At 37.4% G+C, this 26,927-nt stretch overlaps 1 long non-coding RNA gene across 5 annotated transcripts in view; it reads left to right on the plus strand.

Moving 5' to 3' along the window:
- The window catches only part of LOC106508897 (uncharacterized), a 153,522-nt gene that overhangs the window by 18,177 nt on the left and 108,418 nt on the right, over positions 1–26,927 (plus strand). The gene's annotated exons all lie outside the window — the stretch shown is intronic.

Consider the following 26,927-nt stretch of genomic DNA (forward strand, 5'->3'; position numbering starts at 1 on the left):
TCCCAAAAATGATATCAAAGAAGCATTTGGTAGTAATTGGAAGTAATTGAAGGAGCATGTGTTATAATATATGCCACCAGATAAAGTTCATATTTGAACAACTCTCTGCTATAGAAGTTCAAAAGAGGGCCAGGAAACAAAGAAATGTTTTTAAATGATTCTTAAACATTGTACAGTGTTATATTGGGGTGTGCATTTAACTGATAACTTTACCATCAGATTTGGTGATATTTATCATAAAGCACATACATTTGTCTTTATCCTTTGAGCTAACTAAAATTTTCATATAGAATTCTGCATAGTTGGGAGTTCCCCTCGTGGTGCAGCAGAAACGAATCCACCTAGTATCTACTAGGATGTGGGTTCAATCCCTTTCCTTGCTCAGTGGGTTAAGGATCTGGTGTTTCCTTGAGCTGTGGTGTAAGTCACAGATGTGGCTCAGATCCCGCATTGCTGTGGCTGTGGTGTAGGCTGGAAGCTGTAGCTCTGATTTAACCCCTTGCCTGGGAACTTATGTATGCTGCTGGTGCGCCCCTAAAAAGCGAAAGAAAAAAAAAGAATTCTGCATAGTTAAGTCCAGTTTTGAAAAAAAAAAAAAAAAAAAAGGCTCGTCCAGTAGTGCCTTGCTGAGCCAGAACAAGGAGCTCTTCTAAACAATGATACGATTAGTTGATATCAAATTTACTCTACATTCAGTGTTAGGTAAAACTAATATATAATAATAAAAGTTGGATCAATGTAAACTTGCAAATAGTACAAGAGATGAGCTTTAGATGAACTATTTAATGCAGTCCAGAAAACCAAATCCCAACCCATTACCAGACATGAAGAGAAGTAAATGAAGGAAAACCAAATGATTAAATGCTTTCATCTGGAAATTTGATTTCAATATTCAGAAACTCTACAATTCTCCTAATTCATCATGGTCTTTGTTTATTACTAATAAATTAGTGTGCTGATGGAAAGAATTCATTACCCTTTCTGCACACTTCACTAGTTGCAGGTCATTTATTAATCTGTGTTATCTGGTGAGACTAAAACAGCTGTAATTACATTGTTAAACATTGATTAATAAGCAACTCTCATCTCTAATAAAAGAAACATGTAAAATGTGTATTCTTTCAAGTATTTAGCTTAAAGTTTTACTCTCCTCTTGGGAATGAGGAATTTCAGAATGCCATTAATATTCTTTCTGAGAAAACTTGATTTGCTTTTGCAGCTGCTTCCAGTCACACCTATGAAACCTGATTACCAAAAAGAATTCAATTACACTAAAGAAACTCATCTTGGCCACAAAATAGTATTAATTCCCTAAAATTAACATTGAAAATTGAAGGGTACTTTTATGATTTTCAGTTATTTTTCTTTAATGTAATGTTAAAAGGCTACTCAATCAACTCTCTGTTTTTATTTCCTCTATTTTGATTATACAATTGAATACACATCCATTTGCGGTTTGGAATTCAAATATTTTGCAGATTGGCAGAACTTCAACAGCCAGAAGCATATTAAAAAAAAAAAAAAAACCCTCTGTAGTTATTGTTTATTAGGTTTCTAGTATAATCAGGTTGATTTAAGTGTTACCAGAACATTATTACATGTCAGATATTTTGATTATCATTAACAGTAAACAAGCAGACTACTTCTGACACATGAGCAAATTACACAATTTCCTTTCCATCAATACCATAGAAAGTAAAGTAATTTAAGAAATGATTTTCTAGTAGATGTTTTAAGCCTAACCCAATCAAATTCATGACTTCTTCATAAAGTGCCTCTTGTGCTGTCAAAAATTCATCTTGAGATACAAGATGCCATACAGTCTATTGTACCTTCGTCTCCGAACTGACTGCTGCCACTAATTTCCTTACACTCGTGTTTGTCAGAATCTTTAAAGAGGTAGCTGTCATTTTCAGGCAGAGTGGTGGTGTGGCAGGAGCTGAGGGTAGGAGTTGCAGGTTCAAATCCCAGCTCTTTCACTAAAAAATGGATATTTGGTGAAGTTTCCTAAACTCTCTTGTGAGAATGAAAGAAGATAATGTTTTCTAAAAGGGGCTAGCACAGTGTAGTTGAATTACAGTAGACAAGCATAAAATGTTATTTTCCCTTTTTCCCTTGCTTTCTGATTTTTAAGCAGAGTCCTTTGTCATCTAACTGCTGAGGTTTTTTCACACTGCTGGGGTAGTCTTCCTGTTCCCCAGATCTTTCAACTAACAACTAACTTCTGACACCTGAAAATCTACTGCTTGTTATATCAAGCTTCTGTCAGTTATGTACATCTAAATGAATTCAAATACAGGAATTAAAATCTTTGGAATTAAAATATTTCCCAAGATGAGGATTGAGATTAAAAAGTAGTATTAAGTTTAAAAGATAGGTAGAGAGGGGAAGAGAAGGGTCCTTTGTGAGGACAAAGTAAGGACAAAGGAAAAGGGGAAAGGTGCTGAGTTGGGGACTGAGTGGCTGGCTAAGAAGGATAGGATAAATGGGGAGAGGTCCATGTCACAGGTGTAAAGTAAGGCCCCCACCCATTCCTCGGGGGAACCTGGTATCAGCCAACTGGCAACTCAGTACTGCAAACAGGAATCATACAGGTTGAGATGCCCTTCAGTAAACATAACAGGAGCCAACAAGATCATTTATTGTGAAGATCTTTGGAACTTATGTAATTGCAGAGATGCTGGAAGGCTAGATTAGGGGAATGGATTGAACTAAGTGCTTCTCAGTAGTAAAGACAGTTCTACGAGCGTTCTTAGCAGAAACAACCTGGCCGGGCTGCTGCTGTGCTGCTGAGGAAATGAGTATAACTTCCTCTGTCTAGAAGAAATCTCAACTCTAGTTAATCTGGCTTACTTCCTCTGAATTTAGAGTCTTGGAAGAAGACACCTCATTCAGTGCTCTTAGGTCTAGAGACTTGCCACTGTGGGCAGAAGGTAGGGAGAGGAAAGGTCTGTCCCACAAGCTTTTATACTCAAAGGCAGGAGTGTGTTTCCTTACCTCCCTACAGAGACAGTCAATGACAGATTCTCTCAAAATAAGAAAGGGGGTTAGATGCTATAAATAAACAACAAAACCCCACTACGCTAACCACTGCTTGGCACTATGTGCCAGTCTTCCAAACAGCAAGAGAAAAAAAAACAGCATTATTGTTGTGAAAGGCGACCACCTCAGTGTTGGTTGAAGAAAATGCTATCATGCAGGGGTTTCTGCAACTCCCTGAAGGAAAACCACTTTATGTTCTTTCTGGAGGATATACTAGAGTTATGTTTTTGCCCTTTCTCTACTCTTCTCTGTTCTAGGGAAGGCTGACCTTTCAAGGTCATGTCAGTTGGTCTCCCTTATCTTCTGATTGGGTTTATAAAATGATAGACAATGGCCGGAAATTGCTGATCTGGAAGACAATGGGTTTGAGATATGTATCGCCCTACCTCCCTTCCTGCCTGGGAAACTTTCAGGTTGGCTGTAGCTTTCAGTGTCCTGAAACCCCTGTCCTGCTTTCTCCCCTAGAGGTACTTGTTTACCTGGATGCTAGTAAATAGCCCCTTTTCTTACTGACTCAGGCCTGAGGCTGGCCTTCTTTCCACTGTCAGAAGCCCTTGGAAGCAATACCATTTTACGTTGTTGTCCTTTAGCTGTGTGGAAGGCTTTGTAAAATGATTCCTTCCATAAATTCTCTTCAACCACCTTATTTCTGTTCTGCAAATGTATTTGTTATTATTTCGGTGAGAGGATAATCTGTATAAATCTTGGGCATAATATATGCTTTCATTAGATTTTTTTAAATTTCTCTAAGATGGGGAGAGAGTCAGTATCAAAGTCAAGTTAAAAAAAAATCACCACAGCCTTCCCTTGAAGTTGAGTTACTTCAAGTCCTCATCTATCCTCACATTCCAGTAATACTCTAGAATACAGTATGAATCATTGTTCTTTTTTCTCAGAAAAGTCATTGCCTTTTCTCTGGCAATATGTGTTATCCTGAAAATAATTTTTAAATTCAAGTTTAAGAAAGAGTTTATAATTTAGGATGTTAATTTCTCATCTATTTTGCGACCTTTAAATATAAATCAAAAAACATTTTAGAAATGCATTCTTGCTATCATGTGGATTAGACTTCAAAGAGCACACAAAAAATCATTTAATGTTTTGGTCTACTTGTATCTCTCTTCTCACTTTCTGTTCCCCTAAGTGTACTACAGTCTGACTCATGCTGGAGCATCAGTGATCTCTGTTCTTCCAAGTTCATTTAAATTGAAGCCTTTTTGGGGGGGCTGCTTTGTGGTATATGGAGTTCCCAGGCCAGGGATAAGATCCAAACCACAGTTGTGACCTATGTTGCAACTGCAGCACTGCTGGATCCTTAACCCACTGTGCCAAGATGGGGCATCCCAGAATTCCAGAGATGCCTCTGACCCTGTTAAGCTATAGCAAGGACCTTTTGACTGGGTAGGACTTCTCATTTTTTCATTGGAAATCTCTACTCCCTTGGCTTTCATGATGGCACAATTTCAGTTTTCTTACTAGTTTCTCTGTCCTTACCATCCTTTTCTGACAATTCTTTTTTCCAAATGTTTAACTGTTTCTCAGGGAAAAATTTCTCCTTTCCCTTTTTCCCTTCTCCGACTCTCTTCTCATCTCTTTTCCTTTCTCCTATTTTACCATGCTCTCCTCTCCTGCAAGTAATTCTATTAAATATAAAAAAGCTTTATCTTTCACTTAGACCAAAGACTGCAAGTTTAAACATCATCAGAGGCTCAAAAGCAACACTATACAAGATCAAACAGATAACGGTTAAGAGTATATGCCTCCTTGATGAGCAGTGAATCTTAGGAGGGTGCAGACCTCTTTGAAAGGGGCAGCCTTTACTAGGTAAGTGAGAGGTTTGTCATGTGGTAATTTGGTCCAGGGTTCCTTGAGCTTGTAGTATTGAGGGATAGTTGAAAATGGTCTCCAAATTTTTAAATGTTACTTCAAAAACATTTCCACATTGTGTATGTCAAACAAGATGCTTGTATTTGCCAGACTTGGTCCTAGGATGGTTAATTTTGAATGTTTAATTTCAACCTTTATTTTTAGAACTCTGGACCTGACTTTATATCATTCCCCTGGAAGGCTCTACTTGTTTACATGGCTTCCTCTTGAAACTCACTCAGTATGTTCCCTAGCTATAATCACATTCATTGACAAACTTTCCTCTCTTTGCAGTTTTCAAAAATAACATACCATTGAGACCAACCACCCAAAATAGAAACCTTGAAACCATCCTTGTCTTATTTTTCATCTCTCAGTGTTCCCAGAAACTAGATCCTGCATTTCTTGAATCTTTTCTCTTTCCGATTATCACTGTCCATATTAAGACTCTGTACCATTTCAACATCTTTTCAGGTAAGTCCCTAACATCAAATTACTTTTTTCTTCTAGTACCTTTTTATTATACATGTATGTGTGACCTCTCCATTGCTTCATGGGACTTTTAAACTCTGCTTTTCAAATTTCCTAGATAGGTTTTTTTTTTTTCTTTCATATTATTCGTGGGAGTTTTAGAAGCCCCAAACTAACCATGGCTGAGGTTACTGTAGTATCCGCTTTACTCATTTGTAACTGGGTCAAAATATCTCCTTCATGTTATTACAAACAAAAGAGTAGAATGCAAATTTTTCATTAGTTTTCATAGTAAGTTTTAAGATTTGAAAAATGTTTTTGCTTGCAGCAGAAACTGTTGCAAATGTTGCCAACAGACCTATGTGTATATAAGTTCATTATTCTCTCTGTGTTATTTTTATGGTGAAAAGTTTGAAAAGCATAATCTTTGGATAAAATTTATGCTGTTTTCATGGCAAACAAGGCCTTAATAATTTGGTCCTAATTTATCTTTTCTCATCTGCATCATGCACCCTTACTCACCCTGTTCCCACATCACTCTGAATTTTTTGTGTTTTCCCAAACATACCAGACCCTCTCACTCTGTGCTTTTGTACAAGCTTTATGCCCTGTCTAGAGTAATTATTTTTTCAAGTCTCAGGTCAAAAGTTAGCTCTTTATGAAGGCTTCCCCGTTCTGAGGTCTTTAACCACTTTTCTTTTTCTTCTAATTACTTGCTAAATTTGTCTTTTTCACTACAAGTGTGAATTTCTGGAGAGCAGAGATCTCCTTTTTAATCCCTAGTGCCTAGCAGAGTACATGTTAATGATTGAAAGAATGAATGATGAACCTGGGCTAGCTATTGAATATATTAAGTGTGTGTGTGTGTGTCTGTCTGTCCGTCCTCTAACTGCGATTTAGCGATGGGATTTGTATTAGGTCAGATTGTGAACTCAGTCAATAATGGTAATAGAAATTTTAAGTAATTCAACCATGTGCTACTTGGTTGTGTAATGAATAGTACTATTCAATAATTATTATAATTTAAATGTTAGTTTAAGAGAAGGATTTTAAGCTGTGGTTATATATTTTTGGCTTTGACATTATTCACTCCTAGATTTCTGTTCTTCCTCTCTACTCTGTTCTCTAAGGAGACAAAACAGCTTGACATGCAGCCATAGGGCTCTTGTGCCCAGAGGCTTCCACTTGGGTCTTGGGAGGCCCTTAGAAGATCTGAGGGAGGGAAGAGGATGAATTTAGGAGTTGTTTTCTTGGCTCTCTCTGCAGTGGTCCAGTAACCCCTCCCTCCATCTCCCATGGATCAGGGTGCCCAGCTCCACTGTTACTACTAAGCTCATGTTTCTGCATCATGCTTTGTGGTTCCCATATGCTTCCATTCCTGTAATAGTCCCATATTCTGGTGGTCTGGTGCATTATCCTAATTTGAGTGTGACATCTTTCTTCCTGGGAACATGACAGATACAATTCTTTTCTACTTCTATGATTGATTATTCTATAGATAAAATTCAAAGTGATAAGAATGACTTTTACTGTTTTTTTTTTTTTACTATACTGTACAGCCATAAATTTTGTTCCCCCTTAAGCATGTGTGTCTGCACATGTGTGTGCAAGATTACCTTAAACATGAACTCAATGTTTTTGCAAAATGTGTCTTTTTTTTTTTTTTTTGTCTTTTGTCTTGTTGGTGTTGTTGCTATTTCTTGGGCCGCTCCCGCGGCATATGGAGGTTCCCAGGCTAGGGGTCGAATCGGAGCTGTAGCCACCGGCCTACGCCAGAGCCACAGCAGCGCGGGATCTGAGCCGCGTCTGCAACCTACACCACAGCTCACGGCAACGCCGGATCGTTAACCCACTGAGCAAGGGCAGGGACCAAACCCGCAACCTCATGGTTCCTAGTCGGATTCGTTAACCACTGCGCCACGACGGGAACTCCCAAAGTGTGTCTTTATTACAGAGCGATAGTTCAAAAAAGCTTTCCAGATTATTGTCCATTATAGGATGTTACAAGTTATTGAATGTAGTTCCCTGTGCTATAAACACAGTACATATAGCCACCTCCACCCTTTCCCCTTTACTATCCCTAAGTTTGTTTTCTATGTCAAGTCTATTTCTGTTTTTCTTAAAGTACTATATTTTGATTCCTAAAAATTCCAGTTTTTATTCCAGAGTGTTAAAATGTAAATATATACTATAACTTTGCTAAAACTGTACTCAAGGTTTTCCTCTTTTGAGATTGCCTTTAGTGCAATAATTTTAAGGCCCCATGGATATTTCATTGAATACTCATTCTCCAGAAGATTCTCAGATAGACTTGCCTCTTCTATAAAGAAGGGTTCCAAAGTTAAGAGCCACACAGAGGAGTTCGCTTACGTAGCTCTTTAAGATTCAATCCTTTATATTTAACGTAACTTTAACATATATTTTAGTAAGGAAAATTTTCTTAAGTGAAAATATACCGTTAACTATTCTATTTATGTAATAATTTGTTCCTACATTTCTTAGCCTTATCCCTTTCCTTTTCACATTGAATCATCTTCAAAAATATACTGCTCCCTGCCCCTTTCTTTTTAACCTTCCAAATGATTGACCATATTCCACAAGGTTGGCAACTCTGGCTTGTCATTTTTCTGTTAAGTGTGGCTTATGGGTGAAATTGATTGAATTACTCATGAAGTCAGGTGTGTCGTATGTGCGTATATGTCACTTGCACATACTGCGGAAGTTTGGACAGCACTGGTGCTCATGGGTTTGGGGCAACAGATCAAGTTTCCTAAGAATAATATAAGTCTTTGAAAATACTAACCCATGCTCTGACATTGTGAGGAATGTGATCTTGAAGTCCATCTATAAGAAGAAATACAGTGACTATAAATCATTTGGAATAGTCTTCATACAGTATAAACTAAAAGGTAACCAGAAGACCAGCAACATATTGAATTAATCACACCTAGAGAACTTCACTGGCACTTGGCTCCAAATTCTGCCAGTTGCCTGGATCTGATGTTAATCCTTTTTCACCATGCTCTCTTTGACAGTATCCAATTCAGTTCTTTTTTTTTTTTTTTAATTTCTATTGAAATATAATTGATTTACAATGTTGTGTTCTAAGTATACAGAAAAATGATTCAGTAATATATGTATGTAATATGTATGTATATATATGCATATATATGCACACACAAAGCTATTCTTTTTTAGATTATTCTCTATTATAGGTTGTTACAGGATATTGAGAATAGTTCCCTGTGGTATAGAGTAGATCCCTGTTATTTATTTATTTATTATTTTTCTGTTTGGGTTTTCTATTTTTAATGATTTTTATTTTTTCCATTATTGCTCGTTTATAGTGTTCTGTCAATTTTCTGCTGTACAGCATGGTGACCCAGTAACACATACACATATACATTCCCTTTTTCTCACATTACCACACTCCATCGTAAGTGACTAGATCTAGTTCCCAGTGCCATACAGCAGGATCTCATTGTTTATCCATTCCAAAGGCAATAGTATGCATGTATTAAGCCCAAATTCCCAGTACTTCCCATTCCCTCCCCCTCTTCCTGGGCAACCACAAGTCTGTTCTCCATGTCCATGAATTTCTTTTCTGTGGAAAGAATTCATTTGTGCCATATATTATATTCCAGATATAAGTGATATCTTATTTTTAATTAAATTTTGTATTATTTAATGTTGGCTGCAACTGAGGCCTGTGGAAGTTTCTGAGCCAGGGGGTTGAATCTGAGCTGCAGCTGCGACCTACTCCATAGCTGCAGAAATGCCAGATCATTAACTCCCTGTGATGGGCCAGGGATTGAATCCACAGGATACTTAAGCCTCTGTGCTGCAGCAGGAACTCAGCAAAAATTTATTTTAAAAGAAAATTCCAGTCACTGCAAGTTTAGATAGTCTATAGCACTTTTGCCATGGTCATTAATATTTTTTCATTTTTTAAAGTTTTATTGACGTGTAGTTGATTTACTATGTTGTGATAATTTGTGCTGTATAAGAAAGTAATTCAATTACACATAAACACACATTCATCCTTTTTCAGATTCTTTATCCATATAGACTATCTCAGAATATTGGGTAGAGTTCCCTGTGTTATACAGCAGGTCCCTGTTGGCCAGTCATTCCATATACCACCAAGTTCATCCCTCCCTATCACCTGTCCCCTTAGGGAAGTATAGGTGTGTTTTCAAAGTCTGTGAGTCAGTTGTTGTTCTGCAGATAAGTTCATTTGTATCCTTTTTCTAAAATTCAGCATATAAGTGATAACATACGGTATTTGTCTTTCACTGTCTTAATAACTTCACTTAGTATGATAATCTCTAGGTTCATCCGTGTTGCTGTAAGTGGCATTATCTCATTCTTTTTTATGGCTGAGTGATATTCCATTGTATGTACGTACCATATCTTCTTTATCCATTCCTCTGTTGAGGGACATTTAGGTTACTTCTATATCTTGGCTATTGTAAATAGTACTGTAGTGAACATTGGGGTGCATGTATCTTTTCAAATTATGGTTTTCTCTGGGTAGATACCCAGAAGCGGGATTGCTGTATCATGTGGTAGTCCTGTTTTTAGTTTTTTTGAGGAAGCTCCATACTGTTTTCCATAGAGGCTATATCAGTTTACATTCCACCAACAGTGTAAGTGTTCCTTTTTCTCCACACCCTCTCCAGCATTTATTCTCTGGAGACTTGTGATGTTGGTCATTCTGGATGGTACAAGGTGGTACATCATTGTATTTTGATTTGCACTTCTATAATAATTAGCAGTGTTGATCTACTTTTTACTCTTTTTTATGCCATCTGTATGTCTTCTTTGGAGAAATGTCTATTTATATTGTCCACCCATTTTTTGACTGGGTTGTTTGGTTGCGTTTTGTTTTTTTTTTTTTAATATTGAGCTGCATGAGTTTGTATATTTTGGAGATTAACCCCTTGTTAGTTGTGTAATTTACAAGTATTCTCCAATTCTGCGGGCTGTCTTTTTGTGTTGTTTATGGTTTCCCTTTATGTGCAAAACCTTTTAAGTTTAATTAGGTCCCATTTGTTTACTTTTGTTTTCATTTTCATTACTCTAGGAGGTGAATCTGAAAATGTATTGAACAGTTTATGCTAGAGAGTGTTCTGCCTATCTTTTCCTCTATGAGTTTTATGGTATGTGGACTTATGTTTAGTGGACTTATGTTTAATCCATTTGAGTTTACTTTTGTGAATGTGGTTAGAGAGTGTTCTACTTTCATCTTTTACATGTAGCTGTCCAGTTTTCCCAGCACCACTGAAGAGACATTCTTTACTTCATTGTATATTCCTTCTTCCTTTGTCATAGATTCATTGATGATAGGTGTTTGGGTTTATATCTGGGCTTTCTATCCTGTTTCATTAATATGTATTTCTGTTTTTGTGCCAGTACTGTACAGTTTTATGACTGTAGCTTTGTAGTATAGTCTGAAGTCAGGGAGCCTAATTCCTTCAGCTAATTTTTCTTTCTAATGATTGCTTTGGCTGTAAATGGTCTTTTGTGTTTCCATACAAATTTTCAAATATTTTGTTTTGATTTTGTGAAAAATGCCATTTTGATAGGGATTGCACTGAGTCTGTAGATTGCCTTGGGTAATATAGTCATTTTCACAGTATTGATTCTTCCAATCCAAGGGCATGGTATATGTTTCCATCTATTTGTGTCATCTTTGGTTTCTTTCATCAGCATCTTAACAGTTTTCAAAGTACAGATCTTGTGTCTCTTTGGGTAGGTATATAATATTCCTAGGTATTTTATTCTTTTTGCTGTGATGGTAAATGGGATTGTTTCCCTAATTCTTTCTGATCTTTCATTGTTAGTATATGGAAATGAAAAATCAATTTCTTTGTATTAATTTTGTATCCTTCAACTTTACCAAATTCATTGATGAGCTGTAATAGTTTTCTGGTAGCATCTTTAGTATTTTCTGTGTATGTCATCTGCAAACAGTGATGGTTTTACTTCTTCCATTCCTATTTGGATTCCTTTGATTTCTTTTGCTTCTCTGATTGCCATGGCTAGGACTTTTAAAACTATGTTGAATGAAAGTGTGAGAGTGGACATCCTTGTCTAGTTCATGCCTAGCAGAAATTCTTTCTTTTTTTTTTTTTTAACCATCGAGAGTGATGTTAGCCATGGGTCTGTCATATATGACCTTTATTATGTTGAGGTAGGTTCCCTCTATGCTCAATTTCTGGAGGGTTTTTTTTATCAGAAATGGGTGTTAAGTTTTGTCAGAAGCTTTTTCTGCATCCATTGAGATGACCAAATGTTTTTTTTTTTTTTTTTTTTTTTTTTTAGGGCCATGCCCACATCATAGGGAAATTCTCAGGTAGGGGTCAAATTGGAACTGCAGCTGCCAGCCTACATCATAGCCACAGCAATGCCAGATCCTAGCTGCATCTGTGACCTACACCATGGCTTGGGTCAGTGCTGGATCCTTAACTCACTGAATGAGGCCAGGGATTGAACCTGCATCCTCATGGATACTAGTTGGGTGCTTAACCCACTGAGCCACAGTGGGAACTCCAAGATGACCAAATGTTTTTCATTCTTCAGTTTGTTAATGTGGTATATATCACACTGATTTCAGGATATTGAAAAATTCCTGCACTCTGGAGTAAATCCCACTTGATCATGGTGTATGATCCTTTTACTGTGTTATTTGATTCAGTTTGGTAGTATTTTGTTGAGAGTTTTTGCACCTATATTCATCAGTGATAGTGAGCTGTACTTTTCTCTTTTTTGTGGTGTCTTTGTCTGATTTTTATATCAGGGTGATTGTGGTCTCATGGAATGAGTTTGAGGGTGTTCCTTCCTCTGTCATTTTGCAATAGTTTCAGAAGGATAGATGTTAGCTCTTCTTTAAGTGTTTGATATAGTATGCCCCTGAAGCCGTCTGGTCCTGGACTCTGATTTTTTGGAAGTTTTTAAATCAAAGTTTCAATTTCAGTACTTGTGATTGGTCTGTTCATCTTTTCTGTTTTTTCCTGGTTCAGTGTTGGAAGATTATACCTTTCCAAAGATTTTTCCATTTCTTCTAGGTTGTCCTTTTATTTATTTTTATTTTTTTATTCCTTTTGTCTTTTTACTGTTTCTTTGGGCCGCTCCCGTGGCATATAGAGGTTCCCAGGCTAGGGGTCGAATCTGAGCTGTAGCCGCCAGCCTACGCCAGAGCCACAGCAACGCTGGATCCGAACCGCGTCTGCAACCTACACCACAGCTCATGGCAATGCCGGATCATTAACCCACTGAGCAAGGGCAGGGACCGAACCCACAACCTCATGGTTCCTAGTTGGATTCGTTAACCACTGTGCCACCATGGGAGCTCCCTAGGTTGTCCTTTTATTGGCATATAGTTGCCTGTAGTAGTTTTCTAATGATCTTTTGTATTTCTGTGACATATGTTGTAACCTCTCCATTTTCATTTCTAATTTTATTGACTTGGGCCCTCTCCCATTGTTTCTTGATGTGTCTGGCTAAGGTTTGGTCAATTTTCTTTATTTTTACAAAGAATCAGCTTTTAGTTTCATTGATCTTTTCTTTTGTTTTCTTTTTTTTTTTTTTTTTTTTTTTTTTTGTCTTTTTGCTATTTCTTGGGCCGCTCCCGCAGCATATGGAGGTTCCCAGGCTAGGGGTCGAATCGGAGCTGTAACCACTGGCCTACGCCAGAGCCACAGCAACGCGGGATCCGAGCCACGTCTGCAACCTACACCACAGCTCACGGCAACGCCGGATTGTTAACCCACTGAGCAAGGGCAGGGACCGAACCCGCAACCTCATGGTTCCTAGTCGGATTCATTAACCACTGCGCCATGACGGGAACTCCTGTTTTCTTTGTTTCTATTTTGTTTAGTTCTGCTCTGATTTGTATGATTTCTTTCCTTCTTCTAACTTTGGGATTTGTTGTTCTTCTTTCTCTAGTTGCTTTAGGTGTAAGGGTAGGTTGTTTATTTGAGACTTCTTTCCTGAGACAGGTTTATAGTGCTGTAAACTTCCCTCTTAGAATTGCTTTTGCTGCATTCCATAGGTTTTGGACTATTGTGTTTTTGTTTTCATTTGTCTCTAGATATTGTCTGATTTCCTCTTTGATTTCTTCAGTGATTTATTAATTGTCTTAGTAGTATATTGTTTAGTCTCCACATCTTTGTGTGTTTTTTAAAGCTTTTTCTTGTTAATTTCTAGACTTATAGTGTTGTGTTTGGAAAAGATACTTGGTAGGATTTAAATTTTCTAAAATTTACCAAAGCTTCATTTATGGCCCAGAATGTGATCCATCCTAGAGAATGTGATCCACTTGAGAAGAATGTGTATCCTTCTCATTTTGGATGGAATATTCTATAAATATCTACTAAGTCCATTTGGTCTAATGCATCATTTAGGGCCTGCATCCTAGTTGATTTTCTGTATGGATGATCTGTCCATTGCTGTAAGTAGGGTATTAAAGTCCCCCACTATTATCGTGCTATTGTCAATTTCTTCTTTTATGGTGTTGCCTTATATATTGAGGTGCTATATTGTGTATATTGAGGAGTCTGTTTTGTCTGGTGTGAGTATTGCTACTTGAGCTTTCTTTTGATTTCTATTTGCATGGAATATATTTTTCCATCCTATCACTTTCAATTTGTATATATTCTTAGAACTGAAGTGGGTTTCTTATAGAAAGCATATATATGGATGGATCTTATTTTTGTATCCACTCAACCAGTGTCTTTTGGTTGGAACATTTAGTCCATTTATATGTATGTTTTTTTTTTTTTTTTTTGTCTTTTTGCTGTTTCTTGGGCTGCTCCCGTGGCATACGGAGGTTCCCAGGCCAGGGGTCGACTTGGAGCTGTAGCTGCCAGCCTACGCCAGAGCCACAGCAATGCGGGATCCGAGCCATGTCTGTAACCTACACCACAGCTCACAGCAATGCCGGATCGTTAACCCACTGAGCAAGATCAGGGATCGAACCCACAACCTCATGGTTCCTAGTTGGGTTCGTTAACCACTGCGCCATGATGGGAACTCCTTATATGTATGTTCTTATTGCCATTTGGTTAATTGATTTCAGTTTTTTTGTTGGTCTTTTTTCTTCCCTCCTTCTTTTGTTCTCTTGTGGTTTGATGACTATCTTTTGTGTTTTGTTTGGATTGCTTTTTCTTATTTGTGTGTGTATCTATTGCAGATTTTTGGTTTATGTTACCATGAAGTTTTGATATAGGGCTCTCTATATATATGAGATTGTTTTAAATTGATAGTCTTTAAATTGCAAATGCATTCCCAGTATCCTACGTTTGAACCCTCCTCTTCTCATGGTTGATGGTTTCGATATCATATTGTGTGTGGATAATTTCCTACTATATGTTTGCCTTTACTAGTGAGCCTTCTCATTTGTAATGTTTTTGTTTGTAATTGTGGCCTTTCCTTTGCTGCCTAGAGGTTGTAACGCTGTTTTGTTGGTGCTGAATTCTCTTAGCTTTTGCCTGTATGTAGAGCTTTTGATTTCTCCTTCAAATCTGAATGAGAGCTTTGCTTGGTAGAGTATTCTTGGTTGTAGGTTTTTTTCTTCTTTTCATCACTTTAAGAATATCGAGTATATTGTGCCACTCCCTTCTGACCTATAGAGTTTCTGCTTAAAAGTGAGCTGATAACCTTATCAGGGTTCCCTTGTATGTTGTTTGTTGCTTTTCCCTAGCTGCTTTCAGTATTTTCTCTTTGTCTTTAATTTTGTCTGTTTGATTAATATGTGTCTCGGGGTGTTGTTCTTTGCATTTATTCTAAAGATATTCATTGTGTTTCCTGGATTTGAGTAAGTCATTCCTTTCCCATGTTAGGGAAGTTTCGGACTATTATCTATTCAAATATTTTTTTTGTGTCCAGTCCTTTCTCTGTTTTCTGGCACCCCAATAATACTAATGTTGGTGCTTTTAAAGTTGTCCCAGTATTCTCTTTGACTATCCTCTTTCTCTTCATTTTTTATTCTGTTCTGCTTCAGTTATTTCCACCAGTTTTCTTCCACTTCACTTATTCATTCTTTTGCCTCTTGGATTCTGCTCTTTGTTCTAGTGAAATTTTTGTTTTGGATATTTTGTTGTTCATTTCTCCTTGTTTATTCTTTAAGTCTTCTATTTCTTTGTTAAACATTTATTGTGAATTTATCAGTCTTTGCCTCTTTATTTTCCCCTCTAAGATCTTGAATCATCCTTATCATTACTCTAAGGTATTTTTCATGTAGTTGCTATCTCCACTTCACTTAGATGTTCTTCTGGTGTTTTCTCTTGTTCTTTCTTCTGATTAAAATTTCTCTGTCAGTTCATTTTGTATAGCTTTCTGTGTCATCTCCTTTTTGAAGGCTACAGGATTGTTGTACCTATCTTGCTTTCAGTGTCTGTTCCCTTGTTAGTGAAGTTGATACAGGAGCTTGTGACAGGCTTCCTGATAGGAGGGGACTGGTTTCTGCCCACTGGTAGGTGGAGCTGAATTTTGTCTTTCTGGGGGATGGGGCTTTGTCTCTGAGTGTGATTAGAGGTGACAGTGTGCCTGGGAGGACTTCTGGGATCAGATTTTTCCAAAATGGCAGCCTCCAGGGGAGCTCATTCTGATTATTTACTGGGCCCTCTTCCTTCAATGTTGTGCCCCCACAGTGAGCCACAGCCAACCCCTGCTTTCCCAGGAGCCCCTCAAGATTTGCTGTTAGGTCTGACTCAGATTCGTATGGAGTTCCTGCTTTGCCCTGGGACCCAGTGGACATCAAACCCTGTTTATGCTCTCCAAGAGCAGAGTCTCTGTTCCCCCCAGTCCTATGGAGCACCTGCATTTAAGTCTTACTAGCCTTGAATGTGAAGTGCTCTGGGGACTCTCTTTCCCCATGCCAGTCCCTCAGGCTGGGAAGCCTGATATGGAGTTTAGAACTGTCACTCCTGTATAAAGCCTCTGTGACAGAGTTATTTTCCAGCCTGTGGGTTGCCCACTTGGCGGATATGGGATTGATAATATTGTGAAGGTTCCCCTCCTTGATGTGGCTTCTTCTTTGTCTTTGGGTGTAGGATATCTTTATTTTTTTTTTTTATGTCTTCCAGTAATTTAGTTTATGGTAGTTCAGCAGTTAGTTGTAATTTTTTTGTTCGTTTTTGTGAGAGGAGGTGAGCTCATGTCCTTCTATTCTGCCATCTTGTCTTTCTGCCTCCTGGTTATCTATACAGAGTAGTGTGTTTATTTTAATCCCAAATTCCTAATTACTCTCTGCAACTCAATTCTCTTGACTCTGCTATTCCAGATGCAATTAATGGAACTGTGTCCACTTCTACACATCTAGTGCACCTTCCTTTTCCCCGGTTTCAAGACCACCTGACTTATGAAAGAACTGAAAAGCTAAAGACACCAATCTCAAGACATTTAGCCATTATGACTCTTCCAGACAAAGGCTCTGGGATGTACACTTCAGAATCACACTTACCCTTACCTCCAGGGGCCCAGTTCCCAGAACATGGCTAATTAGTCATTCAGTTCTTTTAGTCTGTCTCCTTTCCTACTGCCGTCTAGAAGTACAAAAGTGTTTCTTCTAAACAGCCACCTACTAAATGTGCCTGTATTTTCCACCTATAAATCTGTTTCTTTTTTTTTTTTTTCTTTCTAAATTTCCTGTGCCATTAACCATATTATAGCTGTGCTTCGCTTTCCTGCTGGGATCTAACACCTGCTCTTGCAGACGCCCTTTTGACTTCTGTCTGAATCCAAATTGAGTTCATCACTTTCTTTGTACATGGCTCCTACAACCTCCTACTCCCTTCCCCTTTCAATTGCACTTTGTAGTTAGCCTCACAATAAGCCTTAACTATCAAATCTTAAGCATAATCTCCATACCTGTTGTGCCCAGCTGGGTTTAGATTAAGGTCCAAATGGCTTCATTCTTTCCATTGTTTTGTTTGCCTGATTGTAGCTCCACATCTCATACCTCAGTCTGATGTATAAGTCTTAACATCTTTCTTACTTTCCCAGTCAATTCCACAGCATATTTTGCATTATTCTAAACTATCTGAGCTCTCTACTTCTGCAGCTAGCTTACATATCATTGAAAGAAAAAAGTCACAAGACTGAGAATACTGTCAACTTCAGATTGTTACTCCTCTGACTTAATGACAATATCTGTATTCATTAGAGGCTGTTTCATACTTTTTCACTTCCTTCCAACTTCTAAGAACAATTCTTTCCCATCCCTATCCGTTCTCTGCCCCTATCCCTCCCTTAGTACCTCTTGCCCTTACTCTCTTAGCAAATAATGATCCTCACTCATACTTCTGCTAAGAGAACCATGAATCTTAAATAGGAGCTCCAGGAAATAAATGCCTTTTTTTGCTCCTAATATTTCTTACAATTAACTCTTTTTTTCATTTTTATTTTGACTGGCAGAAGAAAGTGCTTCCCACTGTTCCCAAGCACAATTTTAACATTTTCATAATTATAATTTATTTTAATTATATTTATTGACAGTTCTAATTTTCAACCCATTTCTTGGTCTGCAGAAAAGCTGAAATACTTCATTTCTTCGTCCCTCATGTTCCTTGAGCTCCTGTGGAAATATTTTTCTTTCCTTCACCCTGAGAGGGACTGTAGTTTTCACTCATTCTCCTTCTCGTTAGCTCTCAGTTGCTTAAAAGATTATTTCTTTATGTAATATAGCCTGTGCACAAATATGTAGCTATTATTATTGAGGAAAATCATATAGTGAGCACACATGTCCTCATCCAATTTAAGAAATAGATCATGACCAGGAGTTACCAGCATGGCGCAGTGGAAACAAATCCAACTAGGAACCATGAGGTTGTGGGTTTGATCCCTGACCTCGCTCAGTGGGTTAAGGATCTGGCACTGCTGTGAGCTGTGGTGTAGATCGCAGATGCGGCTTGGATCGTGTGTGCTGTAGGCTGGCAGCAGTAGCTCTGATTCATTCCCCTAGCCTGGGAACCTCCACATGCCGTGGGTGTGGCCCTTCCAAAAAAAAAAAAAGCAAAAGAAATAAATCATGACCAATATAATTGAGTGGACTTCTGGCAATGACCTCCATTTGTTCCATCCTAGAGGTAATTGCTATCCTAAATTTTTGTGATAATTAATTTCCTTGTTTTTCTTTCTTTATAATTAATATATTGTTTGTACAATGCAATACTTTTTGCAAGTCTTTCCAGACCAACAGACACTCTCTGGAGTGGTTCGAGAGCACTTGTGCTTACATCTGTCATAGCATTTATCACATTTACTTTCTGTCAATTCCTTAGACTATGAGCTCTTTTTACTTTTTTTTTTTGCTTTTTGGGGCCACACTTATGACATATGGAGGTTCCCAGGCTAGGGGTCTAGTCAGAGCTACAGCTGCTGACCTATGCCACAGCCACAGCAACACCAGTTCTGAGCCACGTCTGTGATCTATACCACAGCTCAGAGCCACACCAGATTCTTAACCCACTGGGTGAGGCTAGGGGTCAAAACCACATCCTCATGGTTCCTAGTTGAATTTGTTTCTGCTGCACCATGAGGGGAACTCCTCTTTTTACATTTTATTTCTTTATTCTCAGAACTTAATTGGTGCCCAGAACATAGTAGGCATTCAATAAATATTAGTTAAACCAATTATTAAAAGAAGAAATTGGAGACCCACCTCTTTGTAGATTCAGAGTTCCTTTATTAAAACTTTTAAGTAGTTGAACACATTGATTGGAAAAATTTTCAGTCATGAGGAATGAAATAAAAGTGTGTTCTAGTTAAATTTCTTTTATAATCCCAGTTCTGTCACTAATTGACTGCCACCTTGGGCCATTTACTTAACCTTTTGGTCCTCTGTTACCTAATCTATAAAATGAGGTTGGACTAAATGCTCTCCGAGGTCCTTTCCAGCTGTGAAATTCTATGATTGTCATCAATGATTGTATAAATAAAAGATTCAATTAACATGAACATCTTAATCCCTAAGCATTATCACTAAATTGAGATTTTACTTTTTCAAAGAGCAATTATTTAATATACACAGTAGGAAATGAAAGTGTTCACGTATCTTCCTTTCCAGCCGCAATTCAACTTCATCAACAGTCATTCTTACATAATGTAAATATGGAGTCTTCTTTTCCTTTGAAGGGGCATCATTGAGAGAATTCTTTATTTAACCAGTGAGTTCATTACCTAGCTTAGAACAGACATATCACTTGTCTTAGCTTAGTTTAATGAAATATGCTAGCTCCTCCCCACATCAGACTTCTAGACTGTATCTGTTAGGTGACCAGTCAGGTCAAATTTCATAGATCTTTAGATATTGACCTAGGCCTTCATGTACTCCTAGACCACTCCAAACCCTTTCCTCCCACTAACTCATGTTCATTTTCCTTTATTCTCTGGTCTATCCTCCCTTCTCTGTCTTCCATCCTTTGCCATAGAGAAATGTCTGGATAACATTCCCTGCCTAAGGGGCCCACACAAGTCTTCCCTCCATAATCCTTTCCCTTGAGGGAATCTCTTCACCAACTGTTATCACTGCAAGATCAAAATCTAAATAGGTAATAATGTACTTACTTACTATGCTTCTCTCACTCTCCCCCTCCCAGTTGCCAAGTGCCACTTATCTGCTTTCTGTATAGATTATCTTGCATTTTCTAGAGTTTTATATAAATGAATTCATAGAATATGTATGCTTTTTGTCTAGTTTCTTTCATGTCAGTATATTATTTTGAGATTCATCCATATTGTTGCATCTATCAGTAAGCAGTTCATTCCTATCTATTGGTGGGTAGTATTCTATTGTATGGGATTATTACAATTTGTTTATCTATTGGTCTGTTGATGGACATTTAGGTTTTTTCCAGTTTGGGGCTATTACAAATAAAGTTTCTATGAACATTCATATTCAAGTCTTTGTAAAAATACATACTTTTGTTTCTTTGGGGTAGACACCAGGAGTAGTATGGATGGATCATGGAGTGAATATTTTAAGAAACTGCTAAGCTGCTTTTCAAAGAGGTTGTACCATCCTATCAGTAGAAATTTATGGAGCTCCAATTCCTTCACATCCTCCTAATACTTGGTATAGTCAGTCTTTTATTTATTTTTTTATTTCTTTAAATTTTATTGGAGGATAGTCAACTTAGTCTTTATAGCTATTGTAATAGATATGGAAAGATGCTTCACTATATGCCTGTTATTCAGGATATATATAAAACACTTAAACTTAAGTAATAAAAAGGCAAATAGTCCAATAGAAATGTGCAAAATAAAAAAAGCCACTTCACTAAAGAAGATATACTGATGGCAAATAAGCACATGAAATGGTATTAGGCATCATCAGGCATGAGAGAAATAGAAATTATTGTAGATATTTTTGTTAGATGTTAGCATTCTAGCCAGGAGTGTGTTTGTTACTCCACTAGGTGGACTGCTCTTACTTTGCCTGTAGCCAACTCAGGACCACTCTATGCAAATTGTTTGTTAAGTGTGTGGGAAGAAAAATCACACACACACAACCACACCCACCTCTACCTCATGGTAATCATGGATAAAAAAATCTGTAATAAACACATACAGACATCAAGAAAATCTAAACATAATACTAAAGGTAGTCATTAAATCACAAGTGAAGAGAGTAAAAGAAGAAACAAAAAAGAACTTTAGAAACACCCCCAAAACAATAACAAATGGCAATAAGTACCAGTCTTTCAGTAATTGCCTTAATAAACATAAATGGACTAAATACATACTTCAATCAAAAGACATAAAGTGACTGAATGAATTAAAAAAAGAAAACAAAGCATATATATATGCTGTCCATAAGAGACTCATTCAGATCTAAAAAACCACAAAGACTGAAACTGTAGATGTGGAAAAATGGAATGCAATGGCATGAAATACCTGCAAATAGAGATAAAAGAAAGTTGGAATAGCAATACTTATATCAGGCAAAATGGTCTTTAAAACAAAGACTGTGACAAGAGATAAAGACACTACATAATGATAAAGAGAACAGGAAGATATAATCACTTTAATAAATATGCACCCAATGTAGGAGCCCCTGAGTACATAAAGCAAATATTAATGTAAAATTGACAGCAACACAATAATAGTAGGACAATTTAGCATTCTAAATACATCAATAGATCATCCAGACAGAAAATCAATAAACACTGGCCTTAAATGACATATCAGAGCAGAGGGATTACTAAATAAATGTATCATTTCATCTAAAAGTAGCAAATACACATTCTTTCCAAGTGCACATGGAACAGTCTCCAGGATAAATCACATGCTGTGCCATAAAACAAGGCTCAATAAATTTAAGATTGCAACCATATCAAGCATTTTTATCTGATCACAATGCTGAGACTATAAATCAAGTATAAGAAAAAAATAAAACTAAAACCCATAAACACGTGGGGGCTAAATAATGTGCTACTATACCACCACTGAGTCATGGAAGAAATCAAAAAGGAAATAAATACCTGAAAAAATCAAAACATAACTTTCCTATATCTTTGGGATGAAGGAAAAGCAGTTCTAAGAGGGAAGTTTCTGATATAAAGATTTAACTCAAGAAACAAAAATTCTCAGATATACAACCTAATGTTCCACTTAAAAGAACTAGAAAGAGCAAACAAAATCCAAAGTTAGTGTAAATAGAAAAATAATACAGATCAGAGCAGAAATAAATGAATTAAAGGCTGAAAAAAAACTATAGAAAGTATCAATAAAACTAAGAGCCAGTTCTTTGAAAAGATAAGCAAAATAGGTAAACTTTTATCCACTTATCAAGAAGAGAGGGTCCAAGTAAATTAAATTAGAAATTAAAAGAAATTAAAAAGAAGTTACAGCCAGCACAGCAGAAATACAAAGGATCTGGAAAGAGTACTACAAATAATTATACACTAAAATGGACAACATAAAAGATTGGATAAATTTCTAAAAAAAAAAAATGCAATCTTCAAAGGCTGAATGAAGAAGAAAAAAATTTGAACAGATCAATTACATGTAATCAGTTGAATTGGTAGTTTAAAGAAAACCTCAACACACAAAAGCCTAGGACCAGACTGCTTCTAGGGGAAATTCAACACACACTTAAAGAAGAGTTAACACCTATTATTCTCAAAGTATTGCAAAATTTCAAGAGAATGTAATGTTTTCTAACTCATTTTACAAAGCAAATATCACACCAAACCAAACAAAAAGACTACAAAAACCCCCCAAAATTACAGGACAATATCAGCAATGAACACAGGTACAAAAATTCTCAACAAAATAGTAGCGAGTTGACTTCAATAGAACATTAGAAGGATCACATACCATAATTCAAGTGAAATTTATTCCACATATGCAAGGATGGCTAAATGTCTTCAAATCAGTCAGTATAATATACCACCTTAAGAAACTGAAAAATAAAAATCCCATGATCCCAAAAGATACAGAGAAAGATTTTGGCAAAATTCAACAAACATTTGTGACAGACATTGTTCAGAAAGTGGGTTAGAGAGAATATACCTCAAAATAATAAAAGCCGCATATGACAGACCTATAGCCAACATCATACTCAACAGTTAAAAGCTTAAAACAGAATCAGACTCAGACATAGAGAACAAACTTATGGTTGTCAGGGGGAGTGGGGAGGGAAATGGATGGACTGGGAGTATGGGGGAGTTGCAAACTACAACAATGGGGTCCTATTGTATAGCACAGAGAACTATATCCAATATCTTGGGACAGACCATAATGGAAGGTAGTATGAGAAAAAGAAGGTGTGTGTGTGTATAAAATATATATACATAATATATATGTATATTATATATATGATTTGGTCACTTTGCTGTATAGCAGAAATTGGCACAACATTGTAAATACACTATACTTTAATAAAAAAATTTTTAAAAGGAAAGTTACAGTTAGTATATTGGCAAAATAAAAATATAAAACTGAATTAAAAAGTATCAAACATTAAAAGATGTAGAAGCAAATTGAAGAAATATTTGCAATAGAGAAAGATTTAACTGGTTTAACAGTTTGGTCAAGCAATTTAGGAAAAATTTGAAATAATATATAAATGAATAAGGGATATTAGAGAATTCATGATTAAGGAAATTTATATAATAACTATATTTTAATATATTTAAACAAATCTATTTTTATTTAAAATATATTTAAATATTTGTTTAATTTTATTTTAATATATTTAAATGTGAATATAATTGTTTTATCAAATAAATATATTTAAAGAAAACAAATTGTGAAGAAAGGAAGTCTCATCCATTAATAGAAGCTACATAGTACAATGTTTTACAATGTTTGAAAATATGTTGCTGTAGTCGGATTCATTAACCACTGAGCCACAATGGGAACTCCGAAATAATTAATTTCTTAATCTTAAATCTGTTGAGTTTGGTTTTGTGCCCATGTATGTGGTCAATCCTAGAGAATATTCCATGTGTACTTGAAAATAGTGTATATTTTGTTTTTTTGGATGTTATGTCCTGAAAAATATCAATTAAGTCTAACTGTTCTACTGTGTCATTTAGGATTTCTGTTGCCTTTTTAATTTTCTTTTTGGAAATGATAATCTTCCTGGGTAGAGAATTCTAGGTTGCAAATTTGTCCCTTTTAGATTTTTGACTGCATATTGCCACACTCTTTTGGCCTGTAGCATTTCTGTAGCAAAGTCAGCTAGTAGTCTTACAGGGGTTTCCTTATAATTAACCCTTTGCCTTTAAGTTTTGCCATTTTTATTATAATATGTTGGTGTGGGTCTGTTTGGATTCAACTTGTTTGGGGCCCTCTGTGCTGCCTATATCTGGAGCTATTTCCTTTATTTTAAATTGTACTTGTTGTGCTTCCTGGATTTGAGCGAGTGGTTCCTTTCCCATATCAGGGAAGTTTTCAGCTGTTATCTCTTTGAATATTTTTTCTGTCCCTTTCTCTCTCTCCTCCTTCTGGCACCCCTATAATACAGATGTTGGTGTGTTTAATGTTGTCCCAGAGTTCTCTGAGACTCTCTTCATTTCTTTTCAATCTTTTTTTGTCTTTTCTCTTCCACATCAGTGATTTCCACTAGTCTGTCCTCACCTCACTTATTCATTCTTCTGCCTCCTGTATTCTGCTGTTGGCTGCTTCCAATGAATTTTTTATTTCAGTTATTGTATTTTGCATCTCTTCTTGCTTAAGTTTTATATCTTGTATTTCTTTGCTCAATGTCCCCTGCCTGTGAATTATCAATCTTTGCTTCCAGTTTATTTCCAATGTCTTGCATTATCTTCAGCATCAAAAGTCTAAATTCTTTTTCCTGGAGGTTGAGAATCTCCTGTTTGTTTAGCTGTTTTTCTGTGTTTTTTTCTTTCTCCCTTATCTGAGTTATACTTCTCTGTCTTTTCATTTTTGTAGGTTTTTGGTGTGGTGACCTTTTTGCAGACAATAGAGTTGTAGCCTCTCTTACTTCTGGTGTCTGTCCCCTTTGTGGCAGAAGTTGGTGTGGGGGCTTACTCTATGCTTCCTGATGGAAGAGACTGGTGCCTGCCCACTGGTAGGTGGGGCTGATTCCTATCCCTCTGGTGGGTGGGACTTTGTCTCTGGATGGGATTAGAGGTGGGGCTGTGTGCCTGGGGGGGTCATTAGGCAGCTGGTTTACTGATGGGTGGGGCTGTGATCCCACCTGGATTGTTGTTTCCCCTGGGGCTTCTCAGCACTGACTGACAGGTGTGGCCAGATTTTCCTAAAATGGCCACCTCCAGAGAAATGCACACTGATGAATATTCCCAAGAGCTTTGCTTCCAATGCCCTTCACCCACAACAAGCCATATTCACCCCCTGTTTTCCCAGGAGGTCCTCCAAGAATTGCAGTCCAGTTTGACCCAGATTCCTATGGAGACTTTGCTTTGCCTTGGGAACCAGTGCACATGAAAGTCTGTGTGCACCTTTCAAGAATGGGGTCTCCGTTTCCCCCAGTCCTGTGGAGCTCCTGAGCATAAGCCCCACTGGCCTTAAATGCCAGTTGCTCCAGGGGCTCTTTCTCCCAGTGCGAGATCCCCAGGCATGGGGATTTGACATGGGGCCCAGAACTCTCACTCCTGTAGGTGAGTCTCTGTGATACAGTTACTTTCCAGTCTGTGGGGCTTTCCACCTAGGAGGTATGGGGCTGCTTATATCATGTAATCACCCCTCCTACCTCTTGATGTGGCCTCTTTGTCTTCTAGAAGGATATCTTTTTGAAAGTTTCCAGTCCATTTGATTGAAGGTTGCTCAGAATTTGTTTCAGATCTATTTCCTTTAGATTCGAAAAGTTTTCAGCCATAATTTCTTCAAATACATTTTCAAGCCTTTTTTCTTTTCCTTCTGGAATCTCTATTATGTGTAAATTGGCACACTTTATATTACACCATATATCTCTTATATTGCTTTCATTTTTTTTTTTTTCATTTGGCTTTCTTTCTGCAGTCCTGATTGGGCAATTTCCATTATTCTATCTTCTAAGACACTTATTTATTCCTATGCATTATTCATTCCTCTATCCAGTGCCTTTAGGTCAGCTTAGTCTTGGCAAATGAATTTTCTAACTTTTATTGGCTCCTGCTTTCAGTTTCTAGTTCTTTTATAAAGTAATCTGCATTACTGTTGGTAGTCATTCTTAATTCCTTCAGTATTTTCATTACCTCTTTTTTGAATTCAGCATCTATTAGGCTGCAGAAGTCTGTTTCATTGTTTGCTCCTTCGTAGGAATTCCCCTGTTTTTTTAACTGCAAATATTTCTTGTGTCTTTTCATTTTGGTTATATTTTTCTTACTCTGTGAGTTTAGGGAAAACAGTTATCCATTGTAGTCTTAGAGGGCTATTTATTCACAGGTGTGTCCCTGGGTTGCTTGTGAGGGTTTCCTTTTTTTTTTTTGGCATGCGGGCTGCTTTTGGTTTGGGTGCTTGCTGTCTCTTTTCCTCAATGTGTGCTGGCTTTTATCCCCTTGATAGGGGGTGTGTGGGTGTATGGCTTACCTGTGCTGTCAGAGAGATAGAGGCAATTGGTGGTACCTGCTTGCTGGGCTCTAGGCAGTGGCAGTGATCCTCAAGGAGGTAGGGGTGGCACCCAAAGCCTTTGGCAGAAACAATGACAGGATATTTGCATTCCCAGGAAGATGTGGGCAATCGATGGTGCTTGACTGCAGGGCCCCCGTGATGGCAACCCATGAGGCTACTGGGGCAACAGGCAGTACCTGGTCACAGGACCCTTAATGGTGGTATGCTCTGCACTCTTCTGTAATCCTTGTTGGCTGTGGGCAGTTTGTAACGACCCCTGTAACCCATGCTAGAGCACCCCTTGTTGCCTGAGAGCCTGTGCCTGCACAGAGAAAGAACTTCCTATTCCTATACCTCCTATTCCTCTTGCACTCCTCAACAGTGGCACTTTGCTTTTCTGGTGACCCCAGGCCTCCTCTTGAGCTCCATTGGCTGTGGCATGCCACTCCCTACCCCTCTCAGGCTGTTTGCACACAACCAACCCTAGTCCTCTGCCCGGACCTCCAAGGGTACAGATTGCT

The sequence above is a fragment of the Sus scrofa genome, chromosome 1 (assembly GCF_054392235.1).
Source record: "Sus scrofa isolate SSC_HxYL_T2T_F1_AM1 chromosome 1, Sscrofa_HxYL_maternal_Yorkshire_Landrace_v2.0, whole genome shotgun sequence".
Classification (NCBI taxonomy): Eukaryota; Metazoa; Chordata; class Mammalia; order Artiodactyla; family Suidae; genus Sus; species Sus scrofa.